At 36.9% G+C, this 16,658-nt stretch overlaps 1 long non-coding RNA gene across 2 annotated transcripts in view; it reads left to right on the top strand.

Annotated features, from left to right (window-relative positions):
• The window catches only part of LOC133550524 (uncharacterized), a 58,241-nt gene that overhangs the window by 27,051 nt on the left and 14,532 nt on the right, over positions 1 to 16,658 (top strand). Inside the window, exon 9 of one of the 2 annotated variants that reach the window (XR_009806291.1) lies at positions 16,066 to 16,157. The exons of the other annotated variant lie outside the window; for it this stretch is intronic. This is a non-coding gene — a long non-coding RNA (uncharacterized LOC133550524). The remainder of the gene's footprint in view (positions 1 to 16,065; positions 16,158 to 16,658) is intronic. 2 annotated transcript variants of the gene reach the window in all.

Here is a 16,658-nt window from a genome sequence, read left to right as displayed (position 1 = left end):
ACTAAATTACATTTCACCTTTAAGCTTTTTTATTTCACTTATGTTTTTGTTTATTTTAATAATTTTTTAATGTGCCGAGGGCCTTTAAAGTATTAGCTGTGGGCTCCAAGGGCACACTTTTGACACCCCTGCTATTAAGTAATGATAAATTAAATCTGATAAATCTATCAATAAAAAGCAGAACCTGGCGACGCATGCAAGTTAAACATAACTCTCTCGCTCTCTCTGTCTCAGCCCCTCCCTTAAGAATGATACTGGGTGCACACACCTTTAACATTTTTCTTTTCAACCCCTTCTAAACCCTGCACGTACATTGAAAATACACGCAACCCTAACTCAAAATGTCGGACATTTGAGGCATTTAAGAAACTCCTCCCAGACAACCCTGCAAAAGAGGACATGTTCGGGGAAAAGAGGATGTATGGGCAGGCCAACTTTCCCTCCGTTGACATGACTGGATGTACGTGTACACGTACAACTACACACACTAAGTGTAGCCGAGTCACCAAATGATTGGAATGCAAATGCCACTCGCGGGTTTTTGATGATAATGGGCACATTTCATCACAGAAATAAAGACTGGAAATGATCCAAAAGTCAAACTAGCGATACATTCAGTCGCTTCTCACGTGAGAAAAATAATTTACGGCCGGAGGAAATTACTCGAATAAGACTGAAAATAATCCACAAAATCAATGAGACGGCAGTAAAATGAGTTGACTTCAGTGTGAGTTGATGTGGCGGACGGACACGTGGTTTCTCCCTGTCGCAAATGCCACTCGCAGGCTTTTGATGACAATGGGCGCATTTCATCACAGAAATAAAGACTGGAAATAATCCAAAAGTCAAACTGGCGGCACATCCAGTTGCTTCTCAAGTGAGAAAAATAGTTTACGGCCAGAAGAAATTACTCAAATAAGACTGGAAATCATCCACAAAGTCAATGAGACGGCATCAAAAGAAGTTGATTTGGGTTCTAGTTGATGTGGCGAACAGACACGTGGTTTCTCCCTGTCGTAAATAACACTCGCAGGTTTTTGATGACAATGGGCACATTTCATCACAGAAATAAAGACTGGAAATGATCCAAAAGTTAAACTAGCGATACATCCAGTTGCTTCTCACGTGAGAAAATTAGTTTACCGCCGAAAGAAATGACTCAAATGAGACTGGAAATAATCCACAAAATCAATGAGACGGCAGTAAAATGAGTTCGAGGTGATGTGGCGAACAGACACTTGGTTTCTCCCTGCCGCAAATGCCACACGCAGGTGTTTGATGACAATGGGCACATTTCATCACAGAAATAAAGACTGGAAATGATCCAAAAGTTAAACTGGCGGCACATCCAGTCGCTTCTCACGTGAGAAAAATAATTTACGGCTGGAAGAAATTACTAAAATGAGACTCAAAATAATCCACAAAATCAATGAGACGGCAGTAAAATGAGTTGACTTCAGTTCAAGTTGATTTGGCGAACAGACACATGGTTTCTCCCTGTCGCAAATGCCACTCGCAGGTTTTTGATGACAATGGCCGCATTTCATCACAGAAATAAAGATTGAAAATAATCCAAAAGTCAAACTGGCGGCACATTTAGTCGCTTCTCACGTGAGAAAGTTAATTTACGGCAAGAAGAAATGACTCTAATAAGACTTGAAATAATCCACAAAGTCAATGAAATGGGAGCAAAAGAAGCTGACTTCACTTCCGAGTTGATGTGGCGAACAGACACGTGGTTTCTCCCTGTCGCAAATGCCACTCGCAGGTTTTTAATAAAAATGGGCACATTTCATCACAGAAATAGATGGGAAATAGTCCAAAAGTCAAACTGGCGGCATATCCAGTCGCTTCTCACATGAGAAAAATAGTTTACGGCCGGAAAAAATGACTCAAGACTGAAAATAATCCACAAAGTCAATGAAATGGGAGCAAAAGAAGCTGACTTCCCTTCCGAGTTGATGTGGCGAACAGACACGTGGTTTCTCCCTGTCGCAAATGCCACTCGCAGGTTTTTAATAAAAATGGGCACATTTCATCACAGAAATAGATGGGAAATAGTCCAAAAGTCAAACTGGCGGCATATCCAGTCGCTTCTCACATGAGAAAAATAGTTTACGGCCGGAAAAAATGACTCAAATAAGACTGAAAATAATCCACAAAGTCAATGAGACGGCAGCAAAAGAAGCTGACTTCAGTTCCGAGTTGATGTGGCGAACAGACACGTGATTTCTCCCTGTCGCAAATGCCACTCGCTGGTTTTTGATGACAATCAATGGGCACATTTCATCACAGAAATAAAGACTGGAAATAATCCAAAAGTCAAACTAGCGGCACATCCAGTCGCTTCTCACATGAGAAAAATAGTTTACGGCCGGAAGAAATGACTCAAATAAGACTGAAAATAATCCACAAAGTCAATGAGACGGCAGTAAAATGAGTTTTACTTCAGTTCGAAGTTGATGTGCCGAACAGACACGTGGTTTCTCCCTGTCGCAAATGCCACTCGCATGTTTTTGATGATAATGGTCATATTTCATCACAGAAATAAAGACTGGAAATAGTCCAAAAGTCAAACTAGCGGCACAGTAAGTCGCTTCTCACGTGAGAATATTAATTTACGGCCGGAAGAAATTTCTTCAAATAAAACTGAAAATAATCCACAAAGTCAATGAGACGGCAGTAAAATGAGTTGACTTCAGTTCGAAGTTGATGTGGCGAACAGACACGTGGTTTCTCCCTGTCGCAAATGCCACTCGCAGGCTTTTGATGATAATGGGCACATTTCATCACAGAAATAAAGACTGGAAATAATCCAAAAGTCAAACTAGCGGCACATCCAGTCGCTTCTCACATGAGAAAAATAGTTTACGGCCGGAAGAAATGACTCGAATAAGACTGAAAATAATCCACAAAGTCAATGAGACGGCAGTAAAATGAGTTTTACTTCAGTTCGAAGTTGATGTGCCGAACAGACACGTGGGTTCTCCCTGTCGCAAATGCCACTCGCATGTTTTTGATGATAATGGTCATATTTCATCACAGAAATAAAGACTGGAAATAGTCCAAAAGTCAAACTAGCGGCACAGTAAGTCGCTTCTCACGTGAGAATATTAATTTACGGCCGGAAGAAATTTCTTCAAATAAAACTGAAAATAATCCACAAAGTCAATGAGACGGCAGTAAAATGAGTTGACTTCAGTTCGAAGTTGATGTGGCGAACAGACACGTGGTTTCTCCCTGTCGCAAATGCCACTCGCAGGTAATTGATGACAATGGGCACATTTCGTCACAGAAATAAAGACTGGAAATAATCCAAAAGTCAAACTAGCGATACATTCAGTCGCTTCTCACGTGAGAAAAATAATTTACTGCCGGAGGAAATTACTTGAATAAGACTGAAAATAATCCACAAAATCAATGAGACGGCAGTAAAATGAGTTGACTTCAGTTCGAGGTGATGTGGCGAACAGACACGTGGTTTCTCCCTGTCGCAAATGCCACTCGCAGGTAATTGATGACAATGGGCACATTTCGTCACAGAAATAAAGACTGGAAATAATCCAAAAGTCAAACTAGCGATACATTCAGTCGCTTCTCACGTGAGAAAAATAATTTACTGCCGGAGGAAATTACTTGAATAAGACTGAAAATAATCCACAAAATCAATGAGACGGCAGTAAAATGAGTTGACTTCAGTTCGAGGTGATGTGGCGAACAGACACGTGGTTTCTCCCTGTCGCAAATGCCACTCGCAGGTAATTGATGACAATGGGCACATTTCGTCACAGAAATAAAGACTGGAAATAATCCAAAAGTCAAACTAGCGATACATTCAGTCGCTTCTCACGTGAGAAAAATAATTTACTGCCGGAGGAAATTACTTGAATAAGACTGAAAATAATCCACAAAATCAATGAGATGGCAGCAAAAGAAGCTGACTTCAGTTTGAGTTGATGTGGCGAACAGACACGTGGTTTCTCTCTGTCGCAAAGCCCTCATCCCTGAAGCGTCACACTCCCATCGTGTGATTGCGCTCACCTCTTCATCAGCGACTCAATTAGCCCGCTGCCCCCTCACCTTTTGCGCCCGCCGCTTATTCCCCAGTCGGTGGCCGCCAAGCAACACCTGATATCCCCCCCCCCTAAAGACCCCCCGGCCCGCTAATAGCGGCGCTCCGAGGGCACCCGCCGCCGTGACGGCCTTCAATTCAGACCCATTGTGCCCCTTTTACCAAGCTAATAGCTGCCATTCCGCAGCTGGTGGCAAACAGGAAGTCAGCCAGCTGTGTGTGTGTGTGTGTGTGTGTGTGTGTGTGTGTGTGTGTGTGTGTGTTGCCTCTCTTCGCAATCGCTTATTTATCCGTCGTCCTTTTTGAAATAATCAACTTGACACATCTGTCTGGCGGCGCGAGCAGGAATGCTAAAAGGTCAGCGGGCGACGCTAGCAGCTGCTCCCGCGTCAAAAAGCTTTCTCCCGCCTGCAAATAGCACAATCATTACAACACAACAGATGGGACTCGCGTCTTTCATTCCACGGCGGCAGCGGCGCCGTGGTCGCCGCACGCGCTCGTCAGATACACGCGTCCTCCCTCCGCACCTTCGCTTCCCCGCGCACATACAAGGTCGCCGCGGGCTGAAGGACAGAAATCACTTTGGTCTCTGGAAGTTTGTCCTCCATCCACTTCCTGTCCGCTGCAGTCCGATGAAGATGACGCAATTTTGAGGAAACTGTCGTCAATTTTTATACAAGAGCAAAAACTTCTAATATTAAAGGCCTACTGAAATGAGATTTTCTTATTCAAACGGGGATAGCAGGTCCATTCTATGTGTCATACTTGATCATTTCGCGATATTGCCATATTTTTGCTGAAAGGATTTAGTAGAGAACATCCACGATAAAGTTCGCAACTTTTGGTCGCTAATGAAAAAGCCTTGCCTGTACGGGAAGTAGCAGACGATGTGCGCGTGATGTCACCGGTGTGAGGGCTCCTCACATCTTCACATTGTTTACAATCATGGCCACCAGCAGCGAGAGCGATTCAGACCGAGAAAGCGACAATTTCCCCATTAATTCGACCGAGGATGAAAGATTCGTGGATGAGGAAAGTGAGAGTGAAGGACTAGAAAAAAAAAAGACAGGGCAGTGGGAGCGATTCAGATGTTATTAGACACAATTACTAGGATAATTCTGGAAAATCCCTCATCTGCTTATTGTGTTACTAGTGTTTTTTTTTTTTTTTTTGTCCTGTCCAGCTTCTCAGGCAAATCATACAGTTGATGTAAATGCCCATATCGGCTGTTCAGATTTACTTTACAAAAGAGAAGTGTAAGATACTTCTCTTGTTGTCTTATTTGAATGTGACTTTATTAAATGTATTTATATTATCATTTGGTGCAGTCGGGCAGGAGCAGGAGGGGATAGAAAGAGAAAAAAAGGAAGACAGAGGGGGAAATTGTGGGGATAAGAGGGGGATTAGACAGAGAGACAAAAACAACAACACATTTACTAGGATAATTCTGGAAAATCCCTCATCTGCTTATTGTGTTACTAGTGTTTTAGTGATATTATATAGTCGTACCAGAAAATCGGAGGGGTGTGGTGACCGCCAGTGTCTCTGAGGGAAGCCACGTTTCTCGGCGAGGCGAAGCGAAGGCAGCCGCTCGGGCCGGGCTGAGCTTTTTTTCCCCCTCCTCCACGGTGGAAGCATCCCACGTTCGGGGGCGGCCGGTCGGAGGAGGCAAAAGAGTCCGCAGCTGCCTCTTTGACAGCTGCACGAGGAACGACGCAAGCTACGCTCATTCTACGGTAAGAGCCGACTTATTACCACCATTTTCTCACCGAAACCTGCCGGTTGACATGTGGTAGAGAACCATGTTCGCTTGACCGCTCTGTTCCATAGTAAAGCTTCACCTTCGGGAATGTAAACAAGGAAACACCGGCTGTGTTTGTGTTGTTAAAGGCGGCCACAATACACCGCTTCCCACCTACATGTTTCTTCTTTGACGTCTCCAGTATTAATTAAACAAATTGCCAAAGATTCAGCAACACAGATGTCCAGAATACTGCGTAATTATGCGATTAAAGCGGACGACTTATGGCTGGGATCGGGCTGGAACAAAATGTCCGCTACAATGCGTGACGTTTTCAACAGGATACTTCGCGCCAAATTTAAATTTGCAATTTAGTAAACTTTTGTCCTCCAGTCAGGGCTGGATTATTGTCATGTGTTGTCGCTGCTGTCGTGTTGTGTCTTTGCAGCGTAGCGGTAAGCTATATTTGTTAGATGTTTGCAGCTTACTGTTTTGTGTTCCCTGCTTCCAGTTTGTTTTCATATCACAAGTACGACTTCTGTTTTCCTGCTCGCTACCCGCTAGCTTCCACGCTAGGCCCCTTTTTGTTTTTTTGCTAGCTTTCATGCTAAGTTCCTTTTGTTTTCTAGCTCCCATGCTAGCTCTCTTAGTTGGTTATCCGCCTGGTGCGGACTTTTTGTTCTACCCCTTTTGTTTGTTCTTGTTTTAGTGTTTGAAATCAAATCATGTTTTCCTGCAAAATGCCTCCCTCCTTCTCTGCATCTCGGGGTTTGTCTACAACAAACTCTGACAGTAGAGATCTCCGCATACAACTCGTAACATTTAGTTCAAACAAGTCTTTCATCTGACCCCAAAAGGGACAAGCGGTAGAAAACGGATGGATGGAAGTCCTTCAGCCATCTCTTCCATTTCTCTTCTTATCAAGTGACTTTGTGTCGCTGTCCCTTCCAGCTTGTCGGTTGTGTCTTTTGTAGTTTAAAGTTGTGTTGCGGCTTGAAATTATTGTGGTGTTTTGTTCCGCCTTTTGCAATTGTGCTGTAGCTGAAAGTTGTTGTTGTTGTGTTGTAATGTACGATGTTGTCGTGCGGCGTCTACGTCAATTCGCTGCAAGAGGACTTTCTATTGAGACGAGCCGGAGGTGTCCCAATACTTGTGTGGACTGAGGGGCTGCCAGTGAAGTACGGCGCATGACCTTTGACCCCCGGCGGTCGCCAACGCATCAAAGTCAGACACAATGTTGGCGCCTCGTCTCACCTCTCACACGACACACGCCCCCTGACACTCTCCTTTTCTTCTCGTGTGTGTGTGTGTGTATTATGATGTATATTTATTATTTTTATTTGTTTATTTGATGAGTTACACTATTCAACACCAACTACTTAAATAAAATAACATATTTATTGTCTTTTGTTTTATGTTTCATAATTCTTAAATGACTAATAGTGTAGCACTTAGTTAAAAACATGTCAAATAATATTATTTTTGTCATTATTATATTTATTTAATATTTAGTACATGACTAATAGTGTTGTACTTAGTCAAATAATATTCATGTTGATGACTATAAAATATTTTGGTATTCTTTATCAATATTGCGACATTTTTTTTGTATTTATTTAATAAATAATCGTAATTTGTATTTTTTATCGACATTTTTGTCATGTATATTATTATTATAAAGTGTTTATTTGATGAGTTGCACTATTCAACACCAACTACTTAAATAACATGACATGTCTATTGTCTTTTGTATTATATTTCATAATTAGTAAATGACTAATTGACTTCTACTTAGTAAAATAATATTTATATTGATGACCACAATATATTGGTATGTTCGATCAATATTACTATATTTTTTGTATTTATTGAATAAATAATCCATATTTAATAAGTATTATTTTTATCATTATTTTGTATTTTTATTGTGTTTATTTAACGAGTTACACTAACACCAACTACTTCGACAAAACATTAATATGACTGATCTATTGTGTTTTGTATTATATTTCATAATTAATACATGACTAATTAGCTCGGTTGGTAGAGCGGCCGTGTCAGCAATTTAAGGGTTGCAGGTTCGATTCCCGCTTCCGCCATCCTAGTCACTGCCGTTGTGTCCTTGGGCAAGACACTTTACCCACCTGCTCCCAGTGCCATCCACACTGGTTTAAAAATGTAACTTAGACATTGGGTTTCACTATGTAAAGCGCTTTGAGTCACTAGACAAAAAGCGCTAAAAATAAATATAATTCACTTCACTAATAGTGTTGTACTTAGTAAAATAATATTTATATTGATGACTATACAATATATTGGTATGTTTGATCAATATCACTATATATTTTGTATTTATAGAATAAATAATCATGATTTAATTAGTATTATTTTCATCATTATTATTATATATATTTTTTATTATTGTGTATTTGAGTTACACGATTTAGCACCAACTACTTAAACAAAACAGTGACATCTATACAAACATATATATTGTTGTTTTTTGTATTATATTTAATAATTAGTAGATGACTAATAGTGTTGTACTTAGTCAAATAATATTTATGTTGATGACTATAAAATATATTGGTATTCTTTGGACCGCTCGCCTGTGTATCGATTGGGGACATCTCTACGCTGCTGATCCGCCTCCGCTTGGGATGGTTTCCTGTGGACGGGACTCTCGCTGCTGTCTTGGATCCGCTTGAACTGAACTCTCGCGGCTGTGTTGGAGCCACTATGGATTGAACTTTCACAGTATCATGTTAGACCCGCTCGACATCCATTGCTTTCGGTCCCCTGGGGGGGGGTTGCCCACATCTGAGGTCCTCTCCAAGGTTTCTCATAGTCAGCATTGTCACTGGCGTCCCACTGGATGTGAATTCTCCCTGCCCACTGGGTGTGAGTTTTCCTTGCCCTTTTGTGGGTTCTTCCGAGGATGTCGTAGTCGTAATGATTTGTGCAGTCCTTTGAGACATTTGTGATTTGGGGCTATATAAATTGACATTGATTGATTGATTGATTTATCAATATTGCTACATTTTTTTTGTGTTTATTGAATAAATAATCGTAACTAGTATTTTTTTATCGACATTTTTATCATGTATATTATTATTATGTGTTTATTTGATGAGTTGCACTATTCAACACCAACTACTTAAATAACATGACATGTCTATTGTCTTTTGTATTATATTTCATAATTAGTAAATGACTAATAGACTTGTAAAATAACATTTATATTGATGACTACACAATATATTGGTATATTTGATCAATATTACTATATTTTTTGTATTTATTGAATAAATAATCCATATTTAAATAGTATTATTTTTATCATTTTTTATATGTATTTTTATTGTTTATTTAACGAGTTACGCTATTTAACACCAAGTACTAAAACAAAACAACAACATGACTGATCTATTGTCTTTTTTATTATATTTCATAATTAGTAAATGACTAATAGACTTGTACTTAGTAAAATAATATGTATATTGATGACTACACAATATATTGGTATGTTTGATCAATATTACTATATATTTTGTATTTATAGAATAAATAATCCTGATTTAATTAGTATTATTTTTTAAATCATTATTATATATATTTTTTATTATTTTTATTGTGTGTTTGAGTTACACTATTTAGCACCAACTACTTAAACAAAACAGTAACATCTATACACACATATTGTTGCTTTTTGTATTATATTTAATAATTACTACATGACTAATAGTGTTGTACTTAGTCAAACAATATTCATGTTGATGACTGCACAATATTTTTTATGAATATTACTATATTTTTTGTATTTATTGAATACATAATCGTAATTTAATTTGCATTTTTTATCAACATTTTTATTATGTATATTTATTATTATTATTATGTGTTTATTTGATGAGTTACACTATTCAACATCAACTACTTAAATAACATGACTTATCTATTGTCTTTTGTATTATATTTCATAATTAGTAAATGACTAATAGACTTGTAAAATAACATTTATATTGATGACTACACAATATATTGGTATATTTGATCAATATTACTATATTTTTTGTATTTATTGAATAAATAATACATATTTAATTAGTATTATTTTTATCATCATTTTTATATGTATTTTTATTGTTTATTTAACGAGTTACGCTATTTAACACCAAGTACTAAAACAAAACATGACTGATTTATTGTCTTTTTTATTATATTTCATAATTAGTAAATGACTAATAGACTTGCACTTAGTAAAATAATATGTATATTGATGACTATACAATATATTGGTATGTTTGATCAATATTACTATATATTTTGTATTTATAGAATGAATAATCATGATTTAATTAGTATTATTTTTAAAATCATTATTATTATATATATTTGTTATTATTTTTATTGTGTGTTTGAGTTACACTATTTAGCACCAACTACTTAAACAAAACAGTAACATCTATACACACATATTGTTGCTTTTTGTATTATATTTAATAATTACTACATGACTAATAATGTTGTACTTAGTCAAACAATATTTATGTTGATGACTGCACAATATGTTTTATGAATATTACTATATTTTTTGTATTTATTGAATACATAATCGTAATTTAATTTGCATTTTTTATCGACATTTTTATTATGTATATTTATTATTATTATTATGTGTTTATTTGATGAGTTACACTATTCAACATCAACTACTTAAATAACATGACTTATCTATTGTCTTTTGTATTATATTTCATAATTATTAAATGACTAATAGTGTAGCACTTAGTCAAAAACATGTCAAATAATGTATATTTGTATTTTTTTCATTACTATATTTATTTAATAAATAATACATGACTAATAGTGTTGTAATTAGTCAAATAATTTTATATTGAGGACTCTGCAATAAATTGGTATGTTTGATCAATATTACCATATTTTTTTTGTATTTATAGAATAAATAATCATGATTTAATTAGTATTATTTTGATCTTTATTATTATATATATTTGTTATAATTATTTTTATTGTGTTTACGACTATGTATATTTGCATTTTTTGTCATTATTATATTTATTTAAGAATTAGTACATGACTAATAGTGTTGTACTCAGTCAAATAATATTCATGTTGATGACTACACAATATATTGGTATGCTTGATCAATATTACTATCTTTTTGTATTTATTGAATAAATAATCCAGATTTAATTAGTATAATTTTTATCATCATTATTATTATGATGTATATGTGTTATTTTTACTATGTGTTTATTTAATGAGTTACACTATTCAACACCAACTTCTTCAATAACATGACATATCTATTCTCTTTTGTATTATATTTCATAATTAGTACATGACTAATAGTGTTGTACTTGGTAAAATAATATATTGATGACTACACAATATATTGGAATGTTTGATCAATAATACCATATTTTTTTGTATTTATTGAATAAATAATGATTTAATTAGTATTATTTTTATCATTATTATATATATTTTTATTTTTGTGTGTTTGAGTTACACTATTCGGCACCAACTACTTAAACAAAAGAGTAACATCAATACAAACATATTGTTTTTTGTATTTAATAATTAGTACATGACTAATAGTGTTGTACTTAGTCAAATAATATTTATGTTGATGACAAAATATATTGGTATGCTTTATCAATATTACAACATGTTTGGTATTTATTGAATAAATAATCGTAATTTAATTAGTATTTTTTATCGACATTTTCATTATTATTATCAACATCAACTACTTAAATAACATATGTCTAGTGTCTTTTGTATTATATTTCATAATTATTAAATGACTAATAGTGTAGCACTTAGTCAAAAATATGTCAAATAATTTTCTTGTTGACGACTATGTATATTTGTATTTTTTGTCATTACCAAACTTTGTGTATTTATCGAAATATTATTTGTTTTCATCATGAGTAGAATCAGTATTGTGCGTAGAAATAATAAGCAATGTTTACTAGAATGAAAGCGTTATCTTGGTATTATTAATGTTTGAAATAGTCTGCGGTTTATGAAAACAAATCATGCAAATGAAGGATTGCGGAATGGAAGAAGAAAAAAAAAATCACAAGGCTGTCACTGATTAGGTGGAACAAAACAATACCACACACACACACACACACACACACGCCAATTAATTGTATTCCAGCGTCATTATGCGCCAGCCTGCTGCTAATTAACTTAAGCGCGTGTTTTGCATATTTCACTTGTTTAATTTCTTCACGCCAACAAAAAGACGAGGAGGAGAGGAAAAAAAATCCAATAATAATTTCTGCTGAAAAGATTCCTTAATTGGCGGCTGAACGACAAAGTCAAATGAATGAAAAAGATGTTTCCACTCGCCGCACCACAACAAAGCACCTCGGTGTTTTGATAGTGTATACAGAGCTGGCGGCTGAATGGACGCCAAAACATCATCATAGCTTTGCATCAACGCTTCGCTACACGTCTTAAAAAGCAAGCTCTGCCAACTCGCCGCCAAGCTACAGTATTGTAGGCATACTTGCCAACCTTGAGACCTCCGATTTTGGGGGGTGGGGTGGCTGGGGGCGTGGTTAAGAGGGGAGGAGTATATTTACAGCTAGAATTCACCAAGTCAAGTATTAGACTTAGACTTAGACAAACTTTAATTATCCACAAGGGAAATTGTTTAAATTCATATATATATATATATATATATATAAAATAAATACTTGACTTTCAGTTAATTCTAGCTGTATATATATATATGAGAAATATTTGAATTTCAGTGTTCATTTATTTACACATATACACACTAATCTACTCTTGGTTGAGTTAAGGGTTGAATTGTCCATCCTTGTTCTATTCTCTGTCACTATTTTTTTTAACCATGCTGAACACCCTCTCTGATGATGCATTGCTGTGTGGCACGCACAAAAGTGTGTGGATGTGCCGCCAGTTTGACTTTTGGATTATTTCCAGTCTTTATTTCTGTGATGAAATGTGACCATTACCATCAAAATCCTGCAAGTGGCATTTGCGACAGGGAGAAACCGCGTGTCTGTTTTCCAAATCAACTCGAACCGAAGTCGGCTCTTTTTACTGCCGTCTCATTGATTTTGTGGATTATTTCCAATCTTATTTGAAGTCATTTCTTCCGGCCGTAAATTTATATTCTCATGTGAAAAGCGACTTACTGTGCCGCTAGTTTGACTTTTGGATTAATTCCTGTCTTTATTTCTGTGATGAAATGTGTCCATTATCATCAAAAACCTGCGAGTGGCCTTTGCGACAGGGAGAAACCACGTGCTGAATGTGGCTTGGCATTGTCTTGCTGAAATAAGCAGGGGCGTCCATGAAAAAAACGGCACTTAGATGGCAGCATATGTTGTTTCAAAACCTGTATGTACCTTTCAGCATTAATGGTGCCTTCACAGATGTGTAAGTTACCCATGCCTTGGGCACTAATGCACCCCCATACCATCACAGATCCTGGCTTTTCAACTTTGCGTCAATAACAGTCTGGATGGTTCGCTTCTCCTTTGCTCCGGATGACACGATGTCGAATATTTCCAAAAACAATTTGAAATGTGGACTCGTCAGACCACAGAACACTTTTACACTTTGCATCAGTCCATCTTAGATGATCTCGGGCCCAGAGAAGCCGGCAATGTTTCTGGATGTTGTTGATAAATGGCTTTTGCTTTGCATAGTAAAGCTTTAACTTCCACTTACAGATGTAGCGACGAACTGTATTTAGTGACAGTGGTTTTCTGAAGTGTTCCTGAGCCCATGTGGTGATATCCTTTAGAGATTAATGTCGGTTTTTGATACATTGCCGTCTGAGGGATTGAAGGTCACGGTCATTCAATGTTGGTTTCCGGCCATGCCGCTTACGTGGAGTGATTTCTCCAGATTCTCTAAACCTTTTGATGATATTAATGGGGCGGTATAGCTCGGTTGGTAGAGTGGCCGTGCCAGCAACTTGTGGGTTGCAGGTTCGATTCCCGCTTCCGCCATCCTAGTCACTGCCGTTGTGTCCTTGGGCAAGACACTTTACCCACCTGCTCCCAGTGCCACCCACACTGGTTTAAATGTAACTTAGATATTGGGTTTCACTATGTAAAGCGCTTTGAGTCACTAGGGAAAAGCGCTATATAAAAATAATTCACAATTCACTATTATGGACCGTAGATGTTGAAATCCCTAAATTTCTTGCAATTGCACTTTGAGAAACGTTGTTCTTAAACTGTTTGACTATCTGCTCATGCAGTTGTGGACAAAGGGGTGTACCTCGCCCCATCCTTTTTTTGTGAAAGACTGAGCATCTTTTGGGAAGCTGTTTTTATACCCAATCATGGCACCCACCTGTTCCCAATTAGCCTGCACACCTGTGGGATGTTCCAAATAAGTGTTTGATGAGCATTCCTCAACTTTATCTGTATTTATTGCCACCTTTCCCAACTTCTTTGTCACGTGTTGCTGGCATCAAATTCTAAAGTTAATGATTATATGCAAAAAAAAAATGTTTATCAGTTTGAACATCAAATATGTTGTCTTTGTAGCATATTCAACTGAATATGGGTTGAAAATGATTTGCAAATCATTGTATTCCGTTTATATTTACATCTAACACAATTTCCCAACTCATATGGAAACGGGGTTTGTACAAATATAATAAAAAAAATAAATGTTATTCTCCATCTTTTTTGGCTTCAAACTTGATTTAACTTTTTTTTTTTTTTAAATATTTTAGATTTAATTATATTTTTGACAATATTTTAAATTGTGATTGAAGCGGTCATATTGTTCTAAAGTTCATTGTTTGGTAGTGATGGGTAAACGAGGCCTTGGTGAGTGCGTGGCACACTCACTAGCTGTATTGACACTGCATTGGCGCCATCTGTCAGATTGAAAAGGTCGCTACAGTTGACCTGCAAATAAAATGAGCAAATATGTAATATTGTTTTTTTGTTGTTGTTGTTGTTGTTGTTGTTTTTTGTATAGAAAAACAGTTTCCAACTCTGGTCATTGAGCCAAATAGTAATCAGGAAATTAATATTTGCCTTATTTATCGCTATAAGATCAAAATGATAACACTTTTAAATTTTTCTCCCGCTCCAAACAAGTATGAGTAATACATTCATACTGTTACGACTCGGAGTAAGGAGAGGACCCAGATGCAGAGAAGAAGTTCAAAAAAATAAAGCTTTTGTTTTGAAACAACTTTTTACCTCCAATGCAAAAAGTTCTTCACAAGAATAATCAACACGTAGAAAAATAGTTCCGAGGATAAACAATTAACTTAAAATCACTCCACAAAAATAAGGAGGAATACTTATCTAAGGAAATTCTAACAAAAAAAGAATATTAATAAGAATAAACGAAAAGCGCTAAAACAGGAGGAAAAAACACCAAAACGACCTATATATAAACACTAACTATAAATAACGAAAAAATCACTCAATCAATGAGGCAATAAATTAGAAATTTGGAAAAACAAAAACTTACCAATTAGGAAGACGAAGGATAACCAAGGACGCTCGAAGGAGGAAAAAGTAAACTCAAAATTACAGCAAAAACTAGGGTAACTAGGAAAACAGGAGCAAGACAAGGAGCTAATCAAGGACATGGACATGGACGCTAGAAAGGCACGATAGACGAGACGATCTGGCAAAGGACAAACGGAGAAGTGAGTTTAAATAGGATGTGGGAGTGATGGGGAACAGGTGGAAACAATCAGGAATCAGGGAGGACGTCAGACTGGTGACACAAGAGGAAGGGCCCGTGGTCTGAAACAAGAGGGTAGCTTTTCAAAATAAAACACGTAAATCCCAAGACAGAAAAACCAAGACAAGACTTCCCTCACCGCGGTGTGACTCATACAAACATAAATGCTTACTATTGGACATAAAATGTGTGATATATTTTTAAACTTTTGCCATCATAAATATATTTTTTTGTGTATTTGTTGTCATTTGAGGAAATATATTGTGTTATTGGAGGTGTTTATGCAGGATGCTTTTAACAAGACGATGCTCCACTCGGAGGAAAAGCTGAGCTCTCAAAGAAATATTCCTTTTCTCCTGGTGTGAATATCTCTCCTCTTTTTGTCACCCGCTGATCTTTACTTAAGCTGCTTTTGTTGTCGCACTTAACATTTCATACGCTTCTTTTATTATTCATGCTGTCATGCATTTTTATAAGCACTTCCTGTCATCGTCACCAATGTAACTCGGTCTTGTAGGTCCATTTACACAGTGTGGTCGTCATGGCAACCACTCTGCCCTCCTCGTCACCACCCCGAGCACACGGGTGACCTCCACCAAGCTCAAGCAGGTGTGATTTTATATCGTTTTTTTCCATTCTATTTAGTCATTTGACCGCATATTGATTGTACATCTTCTAGTCTGTGCGTCCATCCATTCACACACACATCTGTCTGTGGTAACATGTAGTAAACACATGTCAGGCTGTCCATTCACGCGCATCTATTGCGTTAGTATGTCTGCCTATTCACACACATCTATTGTTTACATCTGTCGGTCCATTCACACATCTATCGTGTCGATATTTGTCCATTCACACGCGTCTGTTAACATCTGTCTGTCCATTCATGCACATCTATTGCGTTAATATGTCTGCCCACTCACACACATCTGTTGTGTTTACATCTGTTGGTCCATTCACACATCTATTGTGTCTATTTGTCCATTCACACGCATCTGTTAACATATGTCTATCTATTCACGCGCATCTATTGCGTTAATATGTCTGCCCACTCACACACATCTGTCGGTCCGTCGGTCCATTCACGCATCTATTGTGTTGATATTTGTC

The sequence above is a fragment of the Nerophis ophidion genome, linkage group LG04 (assembly GCF_033978795.1).
Source record: "Nerophis ophidion isolate RoL-2023_Sa linkage group LG04, RoL_Noph_v1.0, whole genome shotgun sequence".
Taxonomy (NCBI): Eukaryota; Metazoa; Chordata; class Actinopteri; order Syngnathiformes; family Syngnathidae; genus Nerophis; species Nerophis ophidion.
The sequence above is the reverse complement of the archived record's forward strand: the minus strand, read 5'-3'. Positions and strand labels throughout refer to the sequence as shown.